This window comes from Monodelphis domestica, chromosome 3 (assembly GCF_027887165.1).
Source record: "Monodelphis domestica isolate mMonDom1 chromosome 3, mMonDom1.pri, whole genome shotgun sequence".
NCBI lineage: Eukaryota > Metazoa > Chordata > Mammalia > Didelphimorphia > Didelphidae > Monodelphis > Monodelphis domestica.
In genome coordinates, this window is record NC_077229.1 from 251831265 (window position 1) to 251856185 (window position 24921).

Genomic DNA, 24921 nt, shown 5'->3' on the forward strand with positions numbered 1-24921 from the left:
TGTTTTTCATTATTTCTTCTAAGATTTTACCTTTTTTTCTTCCAAAGGAATTTTGCTACTTTGCCTAACTCTATAAAATATTCCTTTGTTAAGTTGCTATGGCTATAAGGTATAAATTATATTTTTCATTCTCATTCTCATTACATTGACAAAGAACAAATGTTAATATTAAATACTTCACTAATTATGTAACTCAGTATTACTTCCTTTGAGAGTAATTGGAAATTGTATATATTCAATTCATTATTATATTTTGATAGATTGATATTTCATGTTTCAGGATTATTTCTCATAGGAATACTAAATCTATATTTTCTCTTACATTATTAAAATATTTAAACATTGATAATCTTCATGAGCTCATTTCATATATTAATTATTTAAACTATTGTCTCAAATGATTTTATTTTTTCAGTGAGATTTCATGTAAACAATATTTTTCTCAAAAAATGAAAACAATTTCCCCCATTATTGCCTATAACTTTTGTCAAAGGCAATCCTTTTAAATAGTTTTGTATTGCTAGGGTTTGTTAAATTATGTAAGAAAAATGCAATGATGGAGGAAATCCTCGTTTTCCCCTTAGATTGATTGAGGAAGCTTCTACAATCTCCTTATGATGAATAATCATGCTATTGAGGGAGTTAGAGTTACATTTTGTACATTAAAAATGAAATTACTATTCCTATCATTTTTAGGAAGAAAGACATTTTGTCAGGATTGTTTTTCTTCTCTATGTATAAATATAATCTTGTGCCTTCAGCTGAATCCTTTTAATATGATTAATTATGTTATTTTCCTAAAATTAAGCCCTATTGATTTTGACATCATTATCAAGTTATAAAACCAATTTAAGCATACAAGATCTATCTATCTATCTATCTATCTATCTATCTATCTATCTATCTATCTTTCTATCTATCTACCTACCTATATATGTTTGTCTTTCTATCTATAACATGCATATACATACACATATACTGGGTATACTTTTGTTTTTTCTATTCAGTGATTTTTTAATCATGTCCAACTTTTTGTTATCTTGTATGATGTTTTCTTGGCAAATGTGTGAGTAGTTTGTCATTTCCTTGTCTAGATCATTTAACAGATTAGAGACTGAGGCAAACAGGTTTAAGTGGCTTGCCCACAGTTATACATGAAGTAAATATCCAATTGCCAGATTTGAACTCATGAAGATAAGTAGTCCTGTGCCTCCTGTATTAATAGCTTAAAACTACACTAAGACTTTTGAGATATGCAGTTGTCCCCTGCTACATAATAGTTCACTTATTGCCGCTTCACTGTATTACTGTATTGTGAGTTTTAAAGATATATATATAAAATTCTGTACTGCAGAATTTTTGCTATATCGTGGGATTTTATGGATGCATACAATGGAAATTCAGTATGCCAATACTGCTTGCTCAAGTTTGCCAATGTGAGACTGTACATGACACATTATTGGCGGATATAATGAAAGGCGAATAACCACAGCACTGTGTTCTGGGCACTGATTGACTCAGTGACTGTAGCATCATTCTATTTGCTCACCTGCACTGTGCCCATACATTTAGCATCTCTCATTGTCCATTTCACATTGACATCTGATAACTATGTATAGTATTGCTCTCATTATATTTTTGTGGCATTTTCATAAAATTTTGAATTTATTTCAAGCCTTATGCCACCCAGATGTTCTGCACGTTCTAAGGCTCCTGGCAATGAACTCAAGCACCAAATTATGTATGTTTAAGAGTATATAAAGTGTTTAACAGCATATGAAGTGTTTATAAAAATGTGGGAAAGTCATATAGGTGAGTGGGGTAGGTTTATAAAGCCTTAAAATATATATAAGTAAAAAAATAAATATAATGCTGATACTTCACAAATTTTCAATTATCTTGGGAGTCTCTGAAATATAACTTCTGTGATAGGTGAGAGATCACTATATATACACACTTATATATGTTTTCCATATATATGCTCCCTTAGATTTTTCTACAATCACATTTAAAACTTATAAATTGAAATAATTAGAAATATATCTATAATTTTCTTTCCTTGCTTTAATCTCCTCTGTTTTTTGTTATTAAGAATATACTTTTCATAAAAGCCATTGTAGAGTTTTTTCTTCCTAAATTTTGGAGACTAATTCATGTGATAAGTTTTCATTATTTTTTATTTGACAGAATTAATCCATAAATCCATCAGGACTAAAACTTTCTCTTCACTTTGCTTTCTTTTATAAATCATTCAATATAATTATTGTTAAATAAGAATATTAAAAACTTTCATTCCATGTCCTATTTCATTAGATTATTTTACATTTTGTATATTTCCTATAAATCATCAAGTCTCTGGCAAAAGATTTTGCAGAACATGGTCTAATCATTATTTTTTTCTTCTCTATTCTATATTTGTTGAGAATTCATCTTATTCCCATTATATTTTAGTAATTTGAATATCTTCCTTTTTTATTAGTTTTATGAATCATGTAGTCTTTTCCCTTACCCCCAATGTATCTGTTTTCTCCCTAATACTCAAGAAGTTCCCTTTTAATGTGATTTTGAATGTCCTTTATTGTCAATTGTCAATTATTTATCTATTCTATGAATTAATTTTACTTGTTAAAATGGGCTCCTATACAGTTTGTGTAATTTAAATATGTAAAAAATTGATAAGTAATATCATTACCATCATTTTTACTCAATAAAGATTTTAATGTATTTTAATTTTTTTCATTTGGAATGAAATAAGAAATATATGGATTAAGCATTAAGATAAGGAATTTTAAGAAGGTGTCTCTAGGAATGCAGACAAGACAGAGTTCTGTGCATGAGATAAGAACTTGGAAGGAGGGAAGCAGGCAAAATTCTGGCAGATGGTCACAGTCTTCTGGGAATTACTCTCTGGCTTCTGGTGAAGACAGACAACTCAGACCTTGCTCTCTGGTAGTAATAGGGAAGAGAGAACACTAAACCATCCTCAGAGAGTTTTCTACTTTCTTGCTTGTGGGAATTCATCTTGAAGAAGCTGTCAGATATGCTGTGTTGAAGAACTGCTTTTGAAGGAAGAAAGACTGAAGACCTGTTTGCCTGACCTCTGGGAGACATCTCAGAGTTACACTCTGGTTACTTAGCCTGTCATATTGGGCTTACTGACACTATTTACTTGGAGACACTGGTAACAAAATTAAGTTATTTTAATAAGGGTTACAGATTAGATTTAGTCAGATCCCATATTATTTGGGTTTTAGATAGTGATAAGAAGTTCAGAATAGCTTCAAGAAACAGAAGACTTTGCCTTGAGGCAAACATAGAAGAGTGGTGGAGAAATTAGTTACCTTAGATTTAGGCATCCTATTTACTAATCCTTACCAATGCATTGTTATACATTATAATAAATAGATTTTATATAAATATTTAATCTCCAAGCAGTTACATACTGACCTAGTGAAGGGAAGTCACTCCTGGCTTTCCTTCAAGGAGGAGAGCTGAAAGATACTTTGTAATCATCAAGCAAAATATTTTAACACAGCATCCTCCTCCAAACATCATTTATAATCCTAATATTTCATAAGTTAGTATAATAATTTATAATTTTATTTTTCTGTTCACTTTATCAATTTTAATTTTATTTTTTGTTATTTTTAAGGAAGTTTTAGGAGAAACTATAACTTTTTCATTAAGTCTCAACAATATGCTCTACATGTTTCTATTTGATTACATTTATTTGGATTTTTAAATCTGTCAGGAATATTAAATCTATCTCTCTCTATATTGCATCATCTCTTATGTTCCATTAATCTTTTATGAACTGTATGTGTTTGTATGTATATATTATTCAGTCATTAAGTTAGGTCTGATTATTTGTCAGACCATATGAAATCTTCCTAAGAAAGGTACTGGAATGAATTGCTGTTTCCATCTCTAGTGAACTAGGCAGAGTTTAGGTGAGTTGCTCAGTATCATACAACAAGGAAGAATATGGGTTTGGATTCAAACTCAGATCTTCCTGATTCAGGCCCAGTGGTATACCAACTAAGCTACCTAACCACCTCATATGTAGAATTGATATAATTTCACTATTTTTAAAAATCCCAATATTGTTTATAACCCTTGAGAACACCATTTCCCCAAATAATCTCCAGTGGGAAAGGGAGAGAGAATTCATCAGTTTCACAGTGAGCCCTCTGTCAGGCTTATATTAAGGCTTGCCACCAGCCTATGAGTTTGAATCATTTAAAGGAAATCACTCGAAAGGTCACTGGGCAACATTAGTCAAAACAAATTCTTTGTTCCCTCTTCCTCCCTTCCTTCAAAGAGGTAGGAATAGTCAATATTCACTGCTTCTTTAAATTTTGGTTGGGGAGCAGAGATATTTTCAGTCTTTGAGGATTTCATGAATATACCTTAACTTGCAAACCTGAGAGCTTTTCCCCTGCATGTTAGTTTGAGTTTATGCAGTTATTGGGGTAGTGATGTTGAGTGGAAGCTTTAAGTATTAAAGTTCTCCAACATAAATTAATAATATTTTAAACTTTGTCCAAAATGGTTTGTTTTACTATGCAATATATTACAATTATTTTCTATTTAATATATAATTTTCCCCAGACCTTTATAAACAGTGGCAACTATTAATTTTGCATCATTTCTTGTGCTTTAAAGTTGCTTTTTTCCCATCTTTAAAGAGAACTGTTTTACATGTCAAAATTCCAGTTATCTTAACTTTTTCTATTTTATTCAAATCTAGAATTAAATTTCTGTAGTCATCATAGCTAAATATTTATTTCTCATTATTTTTACTTTTCTGATTTGAAAATTATATTATCAGAATATATACTAGATGTTGCAATGACTTTTCAAGATATCATAAACATAACTTTAGGAGATATGCTGTTAAAATAGGCCCATCACAGCTTGACTTTTTGGTAACATTTGCCAGTTTTTACTGTAGTAAAACAAATGTATTAGCAAAAAAAAATGCTACAGAAAATTTTGCCATTTGGGCTCTTTCTACTGACAACAGAAGGTAAAGAATGGAAGTGAATTTCCTCTGAATTTGCCATTGCTCCTTTTGACATTAGCTAATTGCATTACTGGTTTTTGCTGCACATTGAACACAAAGGGATTCTGAGCAACATATGATCCACTTTGATGTATAATACACTGCCATCCCCCATGGTTTTTTCCTCACTGATAAAGTCAGTGTGATCCTTTCTTCCCTGCCAGAACCAGTGACTGCTTTTTTGTCTGACTCCAAATGCATTTGATGGCACTAAAAGCTTACAATAGTCATTGCCACTAGTACTCAGTGACAGGTTTGAGAAAGTAGGTCAGAGCCATATATAAATGACCCCATTTATTAGTTCTTTCCAAAATAAAGTGAACCAGTTTCATGTTGCTATTTTAGAAAGAACTTAGAGTTGATTTATAATTTCATTTAAATGAGCAATTTCATTCTATAATTTGATCAGTTTATGACAGAACTTTTCACCTTATCTACAAATCCAATGTTTTTTTTAAATAGACATTTATGTAACATTTTAATGGTATAAACAGTAAAAAAATATATTAAAGAAATATTAAATGTGCCAAAAAGAAAAATAGCATTGTGATGGGTGTTTATTTTATTTTTATTGATTTTTTTATTTTTTTAAAGATTACATGTAAATAGTTTTTTTTTAATGTTCATTGTCTGATATTTTGCAATCCTTGTTCTCTGTCTCCTCCTACCCAAGAAGGCAGGGAATATGATATAAGTTGTACACATACTAACATGTATAATGCATATTTCAATGTTCATCATGTGAATGAAGACATATATTGCTTACAATAGGAAAAATTAATGGAGTAAATAAAGAATGATCCATTTCAATTTACATTGGGACTGTTCCTTTTATGGTGGTAGATATCTATTTTTTGTCATGAATCTTTTGGAATTGTCCTGAATCCTTGTTTTGTTGATAATAATTAAGTAATTCACAGTTGATCACCATGTCTTACTATTGTTATTGTTTAAAACTTTCTCCTTGCTTTGCTCATTTCACTTTAAATCATTTCATATGTCTTTCCATATATTTTCAAAAGAAATAAAAATTAATAAAATAAACCAGGGAAATATTCTTATATTACCTGGCACAGAGTAGGCTACCAACTTTTTAATGGAATACTCAATAGGAAGATCAGGCTTCAGTGTTAATTAATCTTATGTTAAAGTCCCATTTCTTATGCAGAATGTCAATATATCCCTGGGTCCAAATATTATGTGTTTGACTTATAACAGATCCTTACTAAAGGTCTTGATTCATTGACTAAACATGAAATAAAAGAATGAGCAACAGCACATGGACTTAATATATTACTTTGTTGTCTCTTTGTGAAAGAATTAACTAGAATAAATATGCTTCAATGCATGAAACTAACATAGCATGGTAATAAATTAACTGGCAGTACTTTATAAAAAATCCATACATTGGTCTGTTTATGTAACTATAGATTGATAGAAAAGTCCACAGATATTTTTGTTTTTAATTACTTGATTAGTTATCTGTATAATAGGACTGGAATTTTCTAGATGAAGATGAGTCAATCTTTCTCATATTTTACTAAGGAAAAAATGTTCTTAAGACGTGGAAATTAGAAGATAAATTTTTCTTACCATCTATATCTATTACCTGATAATGTAAACTTTGTAATATCAATTTAGTGTTTTTTAATTATTTTTTAGTTTTCAATTTAGACATTTTAAACTTTTTAGTTAAGTCCTCTTCCCAAGGTCAATTTGATTGCTGACATTCCTCAGTTAATAAGAAAGAATTTAAGATTTAAATAATTTAAAATCTATTTTTTCATCTTACTAATGGATATTATAAAATTAACCCTGTAATTAGTCTGTTTTTGTTGGAGCAGTCTTTCAGAAGGCAGTCATAAAAGTTGTGAATATTTATATCATATTGTTTATTTTGAACTCATAATATTTTCAATTTAGGAATACATTTAGAAACCATCAGCCACATTCATGTATGAGCTACTATACATTGGCATATATTTTTGTTATTTTGCCCTTTTATCCTCAAGCTATAAGGGTAGCTGTAGTATATATATATACAAATATAATAAAATATGCATAAATATAAAAATATATACACACAATATTAACTGTATTTATATTATGTACGACAGCATATGTACTTGTATATGCCCAAACATTTAGACATGCACTGATTATATTTGTGTATACATTATATAAACACATGTACATGTGTGTGTGTGTCTGTAGGACAAATTTATGGAAACTTTGCTTGTCACATTTTGCCCTCTCCATGTTCTTTTTTTTCCTCAATGAATTGGTTACTTTATACTCTCTCAAAATTATTTTCTAGTTTTATTTATAAGGGAAAAGTTGAAATCATTCTATTCAGTCTTCACTGATGATCATTATATATATATATATATATACATATATATGTAATATTTAGTGCCATGCAGTTGTGAAATGAATACCTTGCTTGACAAATTAGGAATCATTGATCTTATCTTCCCTCTTACTTTTAAGTTTTGTTTTATTCAGGCATATTGTGTGTGTGTGTATATGTGTGTGTGTGTGTATATAATATTTCAAAATTAATTTGTTCTCACATCTCAAATGCTGTACTTCCCTAAATATATTTTAGTCTGATATGTTTTATCTCACTTATTATGCCTAAAAATTAGCTGACCACAATCTTATATAGAAAAAGTTTGTAAACTATATATCTTCCCTGTTTTTTTTTTCTCTCTCTCTTTCTTGAGTTGCTGGGTCCTGATCAAGCACAGAACTGATTTTTTAAGATCTGAAAATTTGCATATTAAAGCACTATATAACCTTTTCTATGAATGTCTGAAAAAACTTCACTGTCTTTTTAAAGCACAGCATGTGAATGAGAGATTGAATAGTGTTGGCTTGGTAAGCTTCAGTATCTCAGTCCTCAAATTTCAAAATCACATGCCACAGTGCTTTGGAAGATTCTACAAAGAGATTTTTGATATTGGATCTTTTATCTTCTTAAGAATTACCCAGAAGTGAGAGTATGTGTATTTAACCAAAGATTCCTCTCTTTGAGCAATGATTCATTTTAGTTTGCTTTTTAAACTGTGTAAATGTTTCCATTTTTATAGGAAACGTGCTGCTTCCAGTTGAGTGTTTATTGATATAAGTGATAATTGTGTAAATGTTCATCCAATAACCTTTCAAGCTGGCTTAGAGAGATGTTAGCATACAGAGATGTTAAAACTTTCCTCATTCATCCTTCCACTTATTTAGCAAATGTTTTTTGTGTGTCTACGATGAATAAAGCATTACCTAGAGCTCTGGGGATGTAAAGGTGAATTATGACAACATTTTGTGTCCTCAAAGTACTTAAAATAACTAGGATTCTGATAATATCCTGTTGGAAGCTTAGAAAAGGGATCATGGGTTAGAGAGTTTAAAGAAACTTTGTGGAGGAAGGAAGGAGAATGCATTTGATGTGTCTTAAACAATAAGTAGACTTTTTACATGTTGACTTGAAGAAGAAAGTATCTAAGGTAGATGGAATAAAATAATCAAGATTTAGAAAAAAAGGAATTATTTCATATGTTCATCCTACAAGGAGAGTTCCATATACTAAGAACAACAGAAACAAAAACAGTCCAACTATCTTGCACTTAACACTTCAATCAATAAATAAATATTTATTCAGATTTTACTAAGTATTAAGAACCATACTAAAGAAAAAAATACTTCCAGCCCTCAAGGAGTTGGCACTGTCAATGTGGAAAACAATATGTATTTAAATATATATTTTCAAAATATTTTAATAGATAAAACTCATCATTCAAAATGACTATAATAGTTGGCAAGACTAGAAAGGACCTCTTACTAAAAAGAATGTTTGCAAGCTGTGTGATCGACACTGGGTGAGTCACTTAACCTCCATTGACTGGTCTTTACCATTCTTCTGATTTGGAACAAATATCCAGTATTGATTCTAAGTCAGAAGGTAAGGGTTTATAAATAATATTTGATTTGATAGTTTAAGGAAGACAAAAGATTCATTACATATATGAGGAACAATGAGTAGCAAATCGATAAAATGGTTATGATATGTGAATTTTTTATCTTTTTCCTAAAATTTTGAGAGATGCAATATGGGTAGTGAATAGAGAGATGATCATGAATTCAGGAAGACCTTGGATCAAGTCTTGCTTCTGAAACTTTCTTTGTGATGCTGGTTTATAGAAAGATATGCCCAACTACATTCATGAAGATAATTTTTCTATTTTGGAATTTTCTATATCAATGAAATCCTAAATATCCCCCTATTTTTTCATGAGCTAAAGTACGATCTATAGTTAGCATTTTTTTGGAATTAGGAAAAGGTAAAAATCAAACATGAAGTCATATACTTTTCACATTCTTAGTACTTGTTACCAAAGAAGAGAAGTGTAGTTAATATAGAAATCTAACGGTATCACCCTTTCTCTTTTGATCATTAAAAGTTGTATTCCATAAGAAACTGTATCTAGTCTTTTAAAAATACCAAAAACAAAAAGAAAGTGAAGAGAGTAGAGAAAATGAAGTCTAGAGACAATAGCTTAGAAATGAGGAAGGCCCTGAAAACTTTTGCTTAGCATTGAAATGACAAATGACCCTTTATGAAGAGTTTCAAATGTAGGATACATTTTCATATATCTGGGGCAATTTTAAGTTAGTTCTATCTGAAATCTCTGTTTTAAAGTAAACAAGTCTTCTGAGCCTTTGAATCTTTTGAAAATAGGTGTTTGTGTTTTCAAAGAATCAATTACTGTTCACTTGATCTATGGAAAAACCAGGCAGAAGCTGGAAAGTAATGGTGACCAAACTCTTTGCCACTTTTGTCTCAGCTAATTTCATTCTGTACTAAATTAGTATGTGAGTAAGGGGACAAATAGAAAGAACTTATTTAGAAGGGCGCAGAGTAGCATTTTTTGATAGTTAACTTTTTATAATCTGCACCCTTCTCCATTTCTTTTAACATTCCTAAGAAGTTTTAAGAGAATGCTTAATTTAGTGCTACATAGGATATATTTTTCCTAGGTCTTTTGAAGTTGGGATATCCAAGAATATTCATGTCATTAGTCTAATGAGTCTTAGTGATAAAACGGATGTGTTTTATTGAATAGTAAGAGATGAGGAAAGAGTGTGATCTGTCATTTAGGTCTCTGAATACATAAATACTTAATTTATAATATAATCTTATTCATCATGCATTATTGAATCTAGAATAACTTTTAATTCCCTACTATTGAAGATGCTAAAAAAATGGAGGGGAACTTTGGAAAAAAAACATTCTGGTACTGTGGTCTTTCATCATTTTACCACTGGACTAAATGAAGTAAAAACATGAGATTTGGTAGGTGGGAATGTTTGGAAAAATAATTAGCAAAAAATCTCTCAAAAGCCTTTGATCTTCCTCTTCCCTTGGGTGGTCCTGTATAATCATTCAAAATGGTGAAGTTCTCTCTTGAAAAAAGAACCTCACAAAATTATTCAAATTATGGGATTCCAATCTCCAGGTCTATTTCAAGAATATTTGTGAAATAGCCTTAGCTATGAAGGGCTTGCATATCCAAAAGTTATCTAGCATTTGAAAGATGTCACATTGGAAAAACAGTTTATTCCTTTCCATCAGTATAAGGGTGAAGTTCACAAGTGTACTCAGGGTAAGCCTTATTAGGGTAAGGATATAGTGTTCTTGGCCAGAGTCCTAAGTTCTTGATGCAGATGCAGAGAGTAATACAGAATGTAAGAGTTTCTATGTGGATTTTCTTGCTATTGAGTGTATCCAGGTTAACAACTCTCCCAATATGCAAAAACATAATTATAAGGCTCATGGTCAAGACAATGTACACATGAGTTGCCCTTGCTGTATTGAAGTAAGAATCACATGTGTAAGAGAGGCCTTAAAAAGTCATGGAGAGAGAACAGCTAACTGGCTAAGTGGATTGAGAGCCAGATGTATAGATAGAAAGTCCTGAATTCCAATCTGACTTCAGACACATACTAGCTGTGTGACCCTGGACAAGTCGCCTAGTCACCATTGTCTAGCCATTACCACTCTTCTACCTTGGAACCAATATACAATATTGATTCTAGTGCTATGGCTTTAAAAAAAGAGAAAAATATCCCAAAAGAAACTGAAGGAACAAAACCTTAGAGTATAGGTATAAAGGTGACATTAGTGAGTAAATAAAACTGAAATGAAAATATTTTTACCAAAAAAAAGCAAAATTTCTTTTATACATTAAAAGATTAGCTCAACTTTTATCCTATAATATTTGAGTTAGATGAAAATCATCTAATTCAATCGAGTTCATTCAGAAAGACTAATCTTCATGAGTTCAGTCATAGCCTCAGACATTGACAACTTGTCTGATACTGGGCAAATAATTTAACCATGTTTACTTCAGTTCCTCATCTATAAAATGAGCTAGAGAAGACAATGACAAACCATTTTAGTGTACTTGCCATCAAAACCCTAAATAAGGTCATGAAAAGTTGAACATTCATGAAAAAACAACTGAAGAATAAAAATGTAGTGGGTTCTTTCAAAAAGGCAAATCATGGAAATTAAAAAACATGTCAAAAATTATATTTTCTTCCCTCACCAAAACATAAAGTGGTCTCATTATCAAAGTCTAAAGATGGAAATGTTGCAGTTTCCATTTTAAAAATATAATTATATATATATTAAGATAATAATAATAAAATTATTTCCAGGATACCACAGGAATTTCATCTGTAGAAAATAAAAAAAATTATATTTCTTGACAGAAACTGTGCAATAAAATTTTAAATTAAAAATTTTATTTGATAATTTTATTTTTGTTTTTCTGTATATTTCACATTGAATATATTTATGACTTTCAATTATCCTTAAAATGCTGTAGTCTATAAAATTCTGTGACATCTAAAAATATGAAATTGACCATATACTAAACATGAGGTTTTTAAATATCTCCTTATAAGGTAAGTTGTTTACAACAGAAGATATTCTATTATTTTTACCACAGCTGTACAAATAGTACTATGCTTCTTAAATAATTTCATGTCTTTACTTTTTTCATAGCCATTGTATTAATAAAGGTTAAATTAGATGCTGATGTCCACAAAAGAGGATAAAAAAGGTAAAACAACTCTCACGATAGTTATAATCATAATACATGTCTCTAAAGTAAACCCACATTAATACAACTCAATGTGGCAATTAAGATAGAAAAAGGCAGTACTAAGCTGCGAAGCCTATCAGATTCCTTGGGGAGAAAAAAACATTGACATGACTTGAAATATGGCCAAGGGGTTTTTGTTAGCCTCCAATTAGCTGCGAAGTTATTCTATTAAAATGCATAGGAAATAGCAGTCTACATGACTCTGAACCTTTCTTTATTTAAATCCAAATTTCAGATGTCTCTGTCATTATAGCCTATATCCCAAAAGATAGCATTGACTTTTAATTACTCTATATAGTTATTGCTGCCAATTGATAAGATAGAAGGACAGTAGGCTCTTGAGCATATCTCACAGAACCTCTAGGGCTCAGCTCTCAATGAAAAGCAAACAACAGAACAAAGGAAAGATTCTAAGAACATTCTACAATGAAATAAAGGTCAAATGGTCATCTTGGCTTAACCTCGCATTTTGTGTCTGTCATGAAATCTATGGCATAAGTTCTAGAAACCAGACACAAGAATAAGGGGAATTTTATGAGAAAGTTAATTGGGAAGTACAAAAATAGGCTGGTGGTTTCTACTTGTTCTTCCCCTCCCGAACAAATATTCCTACTTACTTTAATGAATATTCCTCAATTACATATTTCTTCTTAAAACATGTTTGTGCATAAAATTCCCTATAATTGAAAAAAAACACATGTGTTAGATGAATATTAACTTAATCTTTACCATATTATATCATTTATTCTGACAGTTGTGTTATATATTTAGGACATGGAGATTCTTCAATTACTTAAATTAAAAAGCAATTCTTTATTCCTTTTTGTTTTAATTCAACAGGGGACCTAAAGGTTGTCTTACCATAGAGATTTGTAGGGATTAACCAGCCCACAGTGACAGGAAGTAGAAAAAATAGAAATGGGAAGGAAAAACCATAGAGTCGTGAGGAAGAACCATAGAGGCAGGATGTAAGGTAGGAAAAAGTTATAAAAGGAGTCAGTTGCTGACAGTTGGGGGTCAGTTGCTGACAGGGCTGGCAGTTGTGGGGAAGTTGTCTGCTGGGTATAAGTTGGTCATTGGAGGTTGGTTGATGGTGGTGTTTGTTGTTGATTAGTTGGTGGTTGTTAGTTATAAGTAGATATAGGAAGTTTAAGGTGGTAATTTTAGGTAGCTATAGGATAACTAGTATAGACATTAGGAAATTTCTTTCTCTTCCTCTTCTATATTTCTCTCCTTTACTATATTCATTTTACTATATTCCTCTATGTCTCTATTTAAATTAAATTAAATTGTTAATTGTTAAATGCTGCTGGATGTTTTCTTTTCTCTGGTTTAATGGGATAATATTAATTTACAACTCTACTATATTCTCATTAAAACTTAAATTATTAGAAGTTGCTCTCTTATTTTGTCAAAACCCCTACTTTGACCCCTACATTTAATTGGTGACCCTGATATGAATTTGACTAATACTTTTAATCTTCTGATCATTTTCTTTATTTTTATTGAAATTATCCTTATGTAAAGTGGCTAGCAGTTAATTGTTACAGCTGTTGATTCTTTATGTTAAACAGTGTGGTCTACTAACAGAAAATAGAACTGCAAACAAAATTAACAATTAGGTTAACTATGATTCTGAGTAGTAGAATTCAAATTGTGATGCTGTTTCTTATCTATCTATAATTGCTTATTATCCAACAGAATATTACACAGTTTCTTTAGAACTGTTCCTAGCTGTGCTTATAGTGATAGGAGACTTAGCATTTTGCCTTTTCCTGAACCGAAAGCTCATCTTGAAGAAAAACTAGAAATATTTCAAGTGACCTTTAGAAGCTAGAGGAGAGTTTAGAAGATCTCAAGACTTATATTAAAAGCATTGAGAAAAGCTTGAGAAATCCCCAAAGAGGAGATATTTATCTCTCAACAATCCCTCATCATTAGAGGTGACACAGTCTCTGTCCAGTCCTGCTCCATGCAATTCTGCTCATACCGTAACCTCTTCAACTTCTCCTTGTCCTGTTCTAACTATCTCTAAAACTATCCAAAATCCTCCCACTGAACCTATTTCCCTGCCTATATTCATTACCTCTTCTATGGCAATTCAAACAAACAACAAAAAGTAAAAAGAGATAAGCAAATAAGAGGCACAAACCAAAAAGAATTCCGTTAGATGCCTATTCCCCTTAAAAGAAGGACCCACCTTTAATGAGAGTAGAGATGTAACTTTGCTAAGGCATCATAAAACATTCACCCCAAAAGATATTGAAAGATTCAATCAAAATATCCCTTCTTTTGAGGAGGATCCAATTGTGAACATTAAAAAGCTAGAGAGTATCTTTTGCACATATACTGCTATGTGGATTGATATTAAAAATTTGCTAAAATATTTTGACAGAGAGAAAAATAAAATCAACTCTCTTGTCAATCTGGTTCAGGGAAAGAGAGCAGTTCATTGGCTTCTGCAAGACCCAAAATGGAATCCAAACAATGAACAAGATTACACAAAACTATGCCAAGCTAGAGAGGCATTATTAATGACCATGAGAACTTGCTCTTATAGGACTGGGGAATGGATGAAATTTGAAAATCTTACACAAAACCCCAATGAAAATCTGTCCCAATTGATGGATAGACTTATTGATCTGGGAGGTAGATATGTAGACCTAGATCTTGCCATAGAAAGGGATGTCAGACAACTAAGTAGACAGATTGTGAAAAACTGTTGTAAGGTGGTCAAAGATTATTTTAAGGTCAATTGTACAAATTGGGCTAATATGGATTTTGAAGAATTGAGTACAGGAGAAATTTATGTATTTAATGACCATGAAAAGAAATATAAGGAGAAAAGTAACTTAATAGTTTATTATTTTTAATTAATTTATTATTATTATTATAAATTAAGGAGAGAAATTAAAAGTTTAAATGAAAAAATTTGGAAAAGAAAATTGAGGAGAAGTCATAGCCTTGTTGCAATGTAAGTTCCAAGACCTGGTTCTGTCATTCCAAGTATCTCTATTGTATCAATTCTAAAATCAATCATGACTCAAAAAACTTCCTGTTCTATGCTTAAGCATAGGTCAAAGCCCTTTCCATTGTTTAGAAAAAGGTTTCTGTCCTAAAGTAGTCGTAAGTAGGGAGGAGAAGTATCCTCCCATACCAAGGAATTTCACATTCCAATAGAGTTCTTACTATCAGTAGGAAATTTTTCAAGTAGGAAATTTCCCCAATGGGGGAATTTCCAACATTCATAAGTCTAAGAAATTTTAAGGTTTACAGGAAGAATACACAAATCAAGCACCAATGTGTTACTTCTGTTGAAAAAGGAATCATATAATTTTAAACTGTAGAAATTAGAACCAGGTACTCAATAACATAAATTTTAGAAAAAAAATGGGAACTCTAGGAATAATTACTTTAGAAATAATAAGAATTATAGAAATAATAAGAATACAAATGATTTAGATATACTAATCAAAATGAGGCAAATGATAGTTTACAACAGATGGGGATCCTCCTCAGGGTGGAAATTCCCCTCAGTGAGAGGAACCTCAGAGAAATGATCAAGGACCTTTATGAAGGTCAGAGAGGGGAGAAATGACTCTGGAATAAGATAATAAAACCTTTGATGTCCTAGACACTTATATCTTAACCCTGGTTATCCCAGTCTATTCTCCCCCTCCATAGTAATGAACCTCACGAAACCTTGAAAATTGGGAACACTTATTATGATTGCTTTTTAGACCCTGGAGCTTTCAGATCAGTGATGATGAATAAATGATATTCCAAGTGCAGTTCTATTGGCTTTCTAAATATAGTAGCTATATCCAGGGCACCTCTTTAGGTCACAAAGCTACCCCTCAAATGATGTCTGTGGGACATCTATACTAGAATATTCTTTCCTTCTATTGTCTACCTCCCCTATAAATTTATTAGGGAGAAACCTTCTATTTAACCTAAGAGGCACAATTTCATTCTCTCAGCATGATGTTATAATGCTAGAATTGTCTGAGTAATTTTAAGTCTGCTCCCTGTTCTTCTTTTAGGCAGTCAGGAGGTGGAAAACCCTCCTACCTTTGAAATACCAGCTGATATACCTGAATCTCTATGAGCCACATCTTCTTTCAATGTAGATCTATTCAAATCAGCTTTTACTGTCCAAACCAAAACCAAAGGTGACTCACCTCCTTCTATTCCTCATTATCTCTATCAAAAGAGACAACTGAGGGATTTACCCCAGTGATAAACCCTTTATTTGAACAAAAATAATAGTTCCATTCAAATCTGAATATAATACACCTATCTTGCCTGTTAGCCAAAATTAGATATAAGTGGAATGTCTGTCTATCAATTTGTACAAGATTTAAGGACTGTAAACAATCATGTCATCAAAAGATATCCTGTGGTTCCAAGTCCATCCACAATTATCTCCTCTATTCATAGCATGCATTCATATTTTACAGTAGATTTGTGTTTAGCATTTTTCTCAATTCATGAATTTCTCAATTCATGAAGATTCCAGAACAGTATTTGCCTTCACCTGGAAATGTTCTCAAGGGACATGGTATCATTTGCCCAAAGGTTACACGTTAAGTCCCACTTTATTTTCACAGATTTTAACACACAATTTAGAAAACATTAAGTTTGAGGAGAGCCGTTTGATAGACTTTGTAGTGATTTGCTCTTGGCCTCATCAAATGCCACAGTAGCTTCAAGAGCACCATAATGTCTTAGAGTCATAGTTGCAACAGCTTTATTAGTAACTAAATCTCCTGATTTAGTGTTAGGATGACCACTAACAATTATGTATCCACATAAAATTAAAGCATTGTTGCTAAGGCATAGAACACAGTCATTTTCTGAACAAAGGCTCACAAGATACAAAGTAACCTAGTTAGGCAATGAAAATATCACCTTAAAAATCTGCACAACACTTAATCCTGCCACCTTCCTTCCAGATTTAACAGTTACAGGAGGACAATTACATAATTGTGAATCTTTAGTATCCATGACTGAAAGACCTTGAGATAGTCTCCTGGACACTCCTTTGTGCAACCCAGATCTACTTTTATTTACTAATGATTCTTCTTTCATGAAGGATAGCATACACTACACTGGAGCTGCTGTAGTCACAGAATTTGCCACTTTGTGGTCAACTTCATTGCCCTCAAATATGTGTTCAAGGTACAGAACTACCAAACTCATAGTTTTAAAGCATGCTTGTATAATTGCAAAATATAAGAAAGCAACAATTTACAGGGATTACAGATATGCATTTGGAATATGTCATTCAGTGGGTATTCCTTGGCTTCAAAGGGGATTTCTAACTTCAGCTTGGAAAAGTATTGCAAATGAAGATATCATTAATGAATTCCTTTCTGCTCCCCCACTATCTGAAGTCCTAGCTGTTGTACATTGATTTGCCCATACTGGTGGAACTGACTCTGTCTCTAGAAGAACCATCAGGCAGACACTGTTGCAAAACTTTCTCCCTTACAAGGGTATAAACTAATTCTAACCTTGGCAATTAGTAACAATTCAATTTTATCCCTTTCTTATAATGAATAGGAAGTGCAAAAATGGAAACAAAAATTCAAAGCAAAACAAATTAATGGAGTATGGATGTCATCTGAAAGAAAACTCCTATTCCCTACAAGTTTTTATCACTAAATGTGTCAATCTATTTATAAAAATGGTCATTTTGGAACCCAAGGAATTGTAGACTCTGCTAAAAGCGTATGGATAGCCCCTAGCCCACAGCCTCTAAAGTGTGTGTATCCTGTTCCACCTCAAGCATATAACCAATGTGCGTTTTGTGGAAAAGCTTTGATGGGCATCTTTTGGCTTATACAACCTTTTGAGCATCTACTAATCAATTTTATTATAATGTCAAAGGCTGTACATTATTAATTTTATCTAGTCATAGCAGACCAGCTGACCAAATGGCCTGAAGCATTTACTACTGCTTGAGCCAGAGAGACTTTTTGTGCTCTTAAAGGAAATTATACCTCTTTTTGGCCTGCCAGCACCTATTGATTCAGACAGGGGAACTCATTTTACTGATTTTGTTTTATCTCAATATTATTTCTGTTTGGGGATAACTCCTAAATTCCATGTACCATATTATCCCCAGTGCTCAGACCAAGTTGAATAAATGAATAGAGAACTTACAAGCATGATTGGAAAACTGTGCACTGAGACTCATTTAAAATGGCCTGAGGTTCTTCCTCTAGCCCTATTTTATCTTCAAAGTAAGCCCAGGGAAGGTCTATACATCTCACCAATTGAGATGCTTTTTGGATATCTGCCTATACAAGCTAAGCCTTTTTTACTTGAATACACATCATTGCTAAGGGGAGATACTTCTATTTCTTATTATAAGAGAACTTCAAAAATCTAGAGCTATAGTACAAGCAAGACCTATGGACTTTCTCCTTCATGATCTTTATCTAGGAGACAAAGTATATATAAAGAATTTCCAGCACACATGGGCAACTCAGTTAGCCTGGGAAGGTCTGTTTCAAGTACTGTTAAACACCCTAATAGTTATAAAAATTGGACAAAAGACCTCATGGATACATTTCTCCCACATAAAACTAGTACCTTCCATGAAAACTGATTGACTATATCCTATTACATACATTCAAGATAAAACTACAGAGACAACTGGATGTTATATTCACTGACATTGAACTCTGGAATTTTTATTTTTAGAATATGTGATTTTTCCTTGTACTTGAAGCACATGATACCATGGGCAGTGCTAAACAAATTTAAAGACTGCAATTCATTCCTATAAAGTGGAGAAAGGGAGAGGAATTGATGTTAAAAAAGGAATAAAAAGATGATAAACTTCCTGTCTTAGGCCTGAATTTTGGGCGTGGAGTATCTTGAAGTGGGACTACATTTTGGAGCTACAACTTGGGTCTTAATCCTGAATTTTCAGGTTGGATGATCTAAAAGACTTCACTTTGGTCTTCAGTCTTTGGCTTGAATCTTCAGTGTGAAGGACCTGGGACTGGGAACTTGAACTGCTTCTGATAAGGTTACCCTTGGATCTTCTCTCTTTGGATCTTCCTAATCCTGGTGAATGAAAAGATGACCTTCCTTTCCTGGCTTCTGGAGAGATTAATTCCAGAGAGGTGTTTCCTTCTTGGAGGAGGCCATGTAGGTAGAGCCCTTGATTAATTCAACACCAAATACGCCAGCTGAGGGGTTAACTATAACCCTGTTTGAGTTGAGCTGAGGGACCAGAGCAGCATTTAGGGTGATAAACTAGATTTATTATTCTACCCTCTCTTTCATTTCTTTACTTTCACTCTACCCTTTTTCTGGTAAATAAAAGCTGCGAAAAGCAATTTTGATTGAACAGTACTAATTTGTAAAATGGTAGACATATTCTCTTATATTTAGTCCAACCATAAATTTAGTCTCTACAAATGGGTAAGTGCATAATTTATATTATATTATAAAATTTGTTCTTTGTTTTAAATATGTATCTTGGCATGCATTCTGTTTAGAAATGGTTATTATTATTATACTTTATAGGACTATAGAGAAAATTTAAATGAGCAAATGATAAGTGTTATGTGTGGGTCAACACCTGTCTCAGGGGGTAATTGATTACATACTATTTTTATTTATTATCTGGTAAATTGTATTCAGTTTTTGGTAGTATCTGTTAGATTTAAATTGATATATCCAGGTTCTTATTTTCCATAGAATTTAATTTTTGGACTTCCGGGTAATCATGGCTGCAATCTAGAAGCCACATGCTTCCTCTCCCAGGCACAGAATGAAATAGACTACATAAAAGGAGCATAAAAATCACCTTTGGAGGAACAGAAGGACAACCCAGTACTCCCCAATACCCCACAGAGGAGAAGGTTCATGGGGTTTGAACATTTCCACACTATAATAAGAAGGAGGAAAAGCTTGCACAAAAATGTGAACTGAGCTGCCCTTACCCCTCCACCACCTCCCCCACCAAACCAGAGTGAGCTACTGGAGCTCTCACTGGGACAGTCAGTGAGTGGGGAAAATCTCTGTCTGGGGGGGCACTCCAGGGTCCTTGGGATCTGGGGACTACCAGGAAAAAATGTCTCAGGGCGGTTTCACGGGAGAACCCAGCACTGACCACAAGGGTCCATGGAACTGTACTTGGGGTGGTTGAGCTGAACATCTGGGCGGAGCTAAACACCATGGGAAGACCACCAGCTGATTATCTGGGGGGAGCTGAACACCTGGGCAGTTGGGCTGTGATCAGGGGCCCCGTGCTCTAAGAAACCTCAGAGGCTGGGAAGAACTAGTCTGAGGCAACCTAAATTAACAGAAAACCTGCCCATATCACCCAGACCCCAGACCAAAAAGGAAAGGGGAATAAAACCACCAAAGGGATGGCTCACATGGCCCAAAATCAAGCCTCCAGGAAGAAAGGGAAAAAGTTGACTATTGAAAATTTTTATGGTGGAAGTACCCAAGGAAAAGAAGAGAATGAGGAGGAAATTAAAAAAAAAATCAGAACATGCCTCCCAAAATGGAAACTATCAACAAACTCTGGAAGATCTCAAACTGGAACTTATCCAAAAGATGGAAACCTAGAAAGAAAAAAGGGAGAAAGAGATCAGCAGTCTGACAGATAAGACTACTCAATTGGGAAAAGAGCTCGAAGCATCCAATAGGAGGGCAGACAAAGCTGAAAAGCAAAACCAGTCCCTAACGACCAGAATTAAGCAACTCAAAGAAAGTGAGATCATAAAACAGCAAGAATCAATACAGCAAACTCAAAAAATTAATGAATTAGAAGAAAACATAAAATATCTCACTGAGAAGGTCACAGATTTGGAAAACAGGGAGAAGAAAAAACCTACCAATTATTGGTCTCCCCGAAAAAACAGAGGTAAACAATAAACTCGATATTATTCTACAGGAGATTATAAAAGAAAATTGCAAGCACATTCTGGAACAAGGGGGCAAAATAGAAATAGAAAGGGCTCATAGAACACCCTCTATACTAAATCCCCAAAAGACAACCCCTAGGAATGCAATTGCCAAATTCAAGAGCTTCCAAGAAAAGGAGAAAATCCTACAAGAAGCCAAGAAGAGGAGCTTCAGATATAAGGGGGATCCCATAAGGATCACACACTACATGGCGGATAACACACTAAGAGACCGCAAAGCATGGAACACAATATTTAGAAAGGCAAGAGAGCAGGGTCTCCAACCAAGAATCAACTACCCAGCAAAACTGACTATATACTTCCAGGGGAAAGTATGGGCATTCAACAAAATAGAAGATTTCCAAGCCTTTGCTAAGAAAAGACCAGAACTTAGTGGAAAATTTGATATCCAAGCACAGAAAGCAAGAGAAACATGAAAGGGTAAATATGAAAGAAAGGGAAAAGGTGATAAATCTTATCTTTTTCTTTAAGTCAAACTCTCTTCTATAAGGACTACATTTACATCAAATTATTTATATTAATATGTGGGGAAATGTTTTGTGTAACTCTTAAAAATTGTAACATCATAAGAGTAGTTAGAAGAAACATGCATAGGGAAAGATTGGGGCATTAAGAAGATTTGGGGAAAGAGGGGGAAAGAAAGGAAAAGGGGGGGAACCATCGATAACACTAAGATTTACTTCAAGAAATAGGGGGGGACTTAATAGAATAATATTTCCCATATAAAGATACACATGGGAAGGGGAGGGGAAGAATTCTCATATGAGAAGGACAGGAAGAGAGCGTGAAGTGGAATTACATAAACCTTACTCTCAGTGAAATCAAATCTGAGAGGGAAGAACATCTAGATCCAGTGGGATCCTGAATTCTATCTTATCCATTAGGGCAAGAAAGAAAGGAAAATTAAGGAGAGGGAGAGGGGAGGGAGTTTAAAAAGGGAGGGAAGGAGAGGGGGAAGGGGAAAGGAGCATAAAATGGGAGGGGCTAGAAAGGGAAGCATCTCAAGGGAGGGGACTAGGGGGACTGACCTAAAGTAAATCACTGTTTCAAAAGGAGAAAGCTAAAGAAGAAAGGTCAGAACTAGGGGAAGATATCAAAATGCCAGCGAATCCACAAATGACAGTCAAAACTTTGAACGTGAATGGGATGAACTCACCCATAAAACGTAGACAAATAGCAGATTGGATTAGAACCCAAAACCCTACCATTTGTTGTCTTCAAGAAACACATATGAGGTGGGTTGACACTCACAAGGTTAGAATTAAAGGTTGGAGTAAGACCTTTTGGGCCTCAACTGATAGAAAGAAGGCAGGAGTTGCAATCATGATATCTGATAACGCCAAAGCAAAAATAGACCTGATCAAAAGGGATAGTGAAGGTAATTATATTTTGTTAAAAGGGACTCTAGACAATGAGGAAATATGATTAATCAACATGTATGCACCAAATAATATAGCACCCAAATTTCTAATGGAGAAACTAGGAGAATTGAAGGAAGAAATAGACAATAAAACCATACTAGTGGGAGACTTAAACCAACCATTATCAAATTTAGATAAATCAAATAAAAAAAATAAATAAGAAAGAGGTAAAAGAAGTGAATGAAATCTTAGAAAAATTAGAATTAATAGACATATGGAGAAAAATAAATAGGGATAAAAAGGAATACACCTTCTTCTTAGCACCACATGGCACATTCACAAAGATTGACCATACATTAGGTCACAGAAACATGGCACACAAATGCAGAAAAGCAGAAATAATGAATGCAGCCTTCTTAGATCACAAGGCAATAAAAATAATGATTAGTAATGGTACATGGAAAACCAAATCTAAAACCAATTGGAAATTAAACAATATGATACTCCAAAACCGTTTAGTTAAAGAAGAAATCATAGAAACAATTAATAATTTCATTGAGGAAAATGACAATGGCGAGACATCCTTTCAAACCTTTTGGGATGCAGCCAAAGCGGTAATCAGAGGTAAATTCATATCCCTGAATGCTTATATTAACAAACAAGGGAGAGCAGAGATCAATCAATTGGAAATGCAAATGAAAAAAGTCGAAAGAGATCAAATTAAAACCCCCCAGCAGAAAACCAAACTAGAAATCCTAAAAATTAAGGGAGAAATTAATAAAATTGAAAGTGATAGAACTATTGATTTAATAAATAAGACAAGAAGCTGGTACTTTGAAAAAACAAACAAAATAGACAAAGTACTGGTCAATCTAATTAAAAAAAGGAAGGAAGAAAAGCAAATTAACAGCATTAAAGATGAAAAGGGGGACAGCACCTCCGATGAAGATGAAATTAAGGCAATCATTAGAAATTACTTTGCCCAATTATATGACAATAAATACACCAATTTAGGAGAAATGGATGAATATATACAAAAACACAAACTGCCTAGACTAACAGAAGAGGAAATAGAATTTTTAAATAATCCCATATCAGAAATTGAAATCCAACAAGTCATCAACGAACTTACTAAGAAAAAATCCCCAGGGCCTCATGGATTCACCAGTGAATTCTATCAAACATTCAGAGAACAATTAATCCCAATTACTATACAAACTATTTGACATAATAAGCAAAGAGGGAGTTCTACCAAACTCCTTTTACGACACAAATATGGTACTGATTCCAAAACCAGGCAAGTCAAAAACAGAGAAAGAAAACTATAGGCCAATCTCCCTAATGAATATAGATGCAAAAATCTTAAATAGGATACTAGCAAAAAGACTCCAGCAAGTGATCAGAAGGATCATTCACCATGATCAAGTAGGATTCATACAAGGGATGCAGGGCTGGTTCAACATTAGGAAAACCATCCACATAATTGACCACATCAACAACAAACTAGCAAGAACCACATGATTATCTTAATAGAAGCAGAAAGCCTTTGATAAAATACAACACCCATTCCTATTAAAAACACTAGAAAGCATAGGAATAGAAGGGTCATTCCTAAAAATAATAAACAGTATATATCTAAAACCAACAGCTAATATCATCTGCAATGGGGATAAACTAGATGCATTCCAAATAAGATCAGGAGTGAAACAAGGATGCCCATTATCACCTCTACTATTTGACATTGTACTAGAAACACTAGCAGTAGCAATTAGAGAAGATAAAGAAATTGAAGGCATCAGAATAGGCAAGGAGCAGACCAAGTTATCACTCTTTGCGGATGACATGATGGTCTACTTAAAGAATCCTAGAGATTCAACCAAAAAGCTAATTGAAATAATCAACAACTTTAGCAAAGTTGCAGGATACAAAATAAACCCACATAAATCATCAGCTTTTCTATATATCTCCAACACAGCTCAGCAGCAAGAACTAGAAAGAGAAATCCCATTCAAAATCACCTTAGACAAAATAAAATACCTAGGAATCTATCTCCCAAGACAAACACAGGAACTATATGAACACAACTACAAAACACTCGCCACACAACTAAAACTAGACTTGAACAATTGGAAAAACATTAACTGCTCATGGATAGGACTAGCCAATATAATAAAAATGACCATCCTACCCAAACTTATTTATCTATTTAGTGCCATACCCATTGAACTACCAAAATACTTCTTCACTGATTTAGAAAAAAACATAACAAAGTTCATTTGGAAGAACAAAAGATCAAGGATATCCAGGGAAATAATGAAAAAAAACACATATGATGGGGGCCTTGCAGTCCCAGACCTCAAACTATATTACAAAGC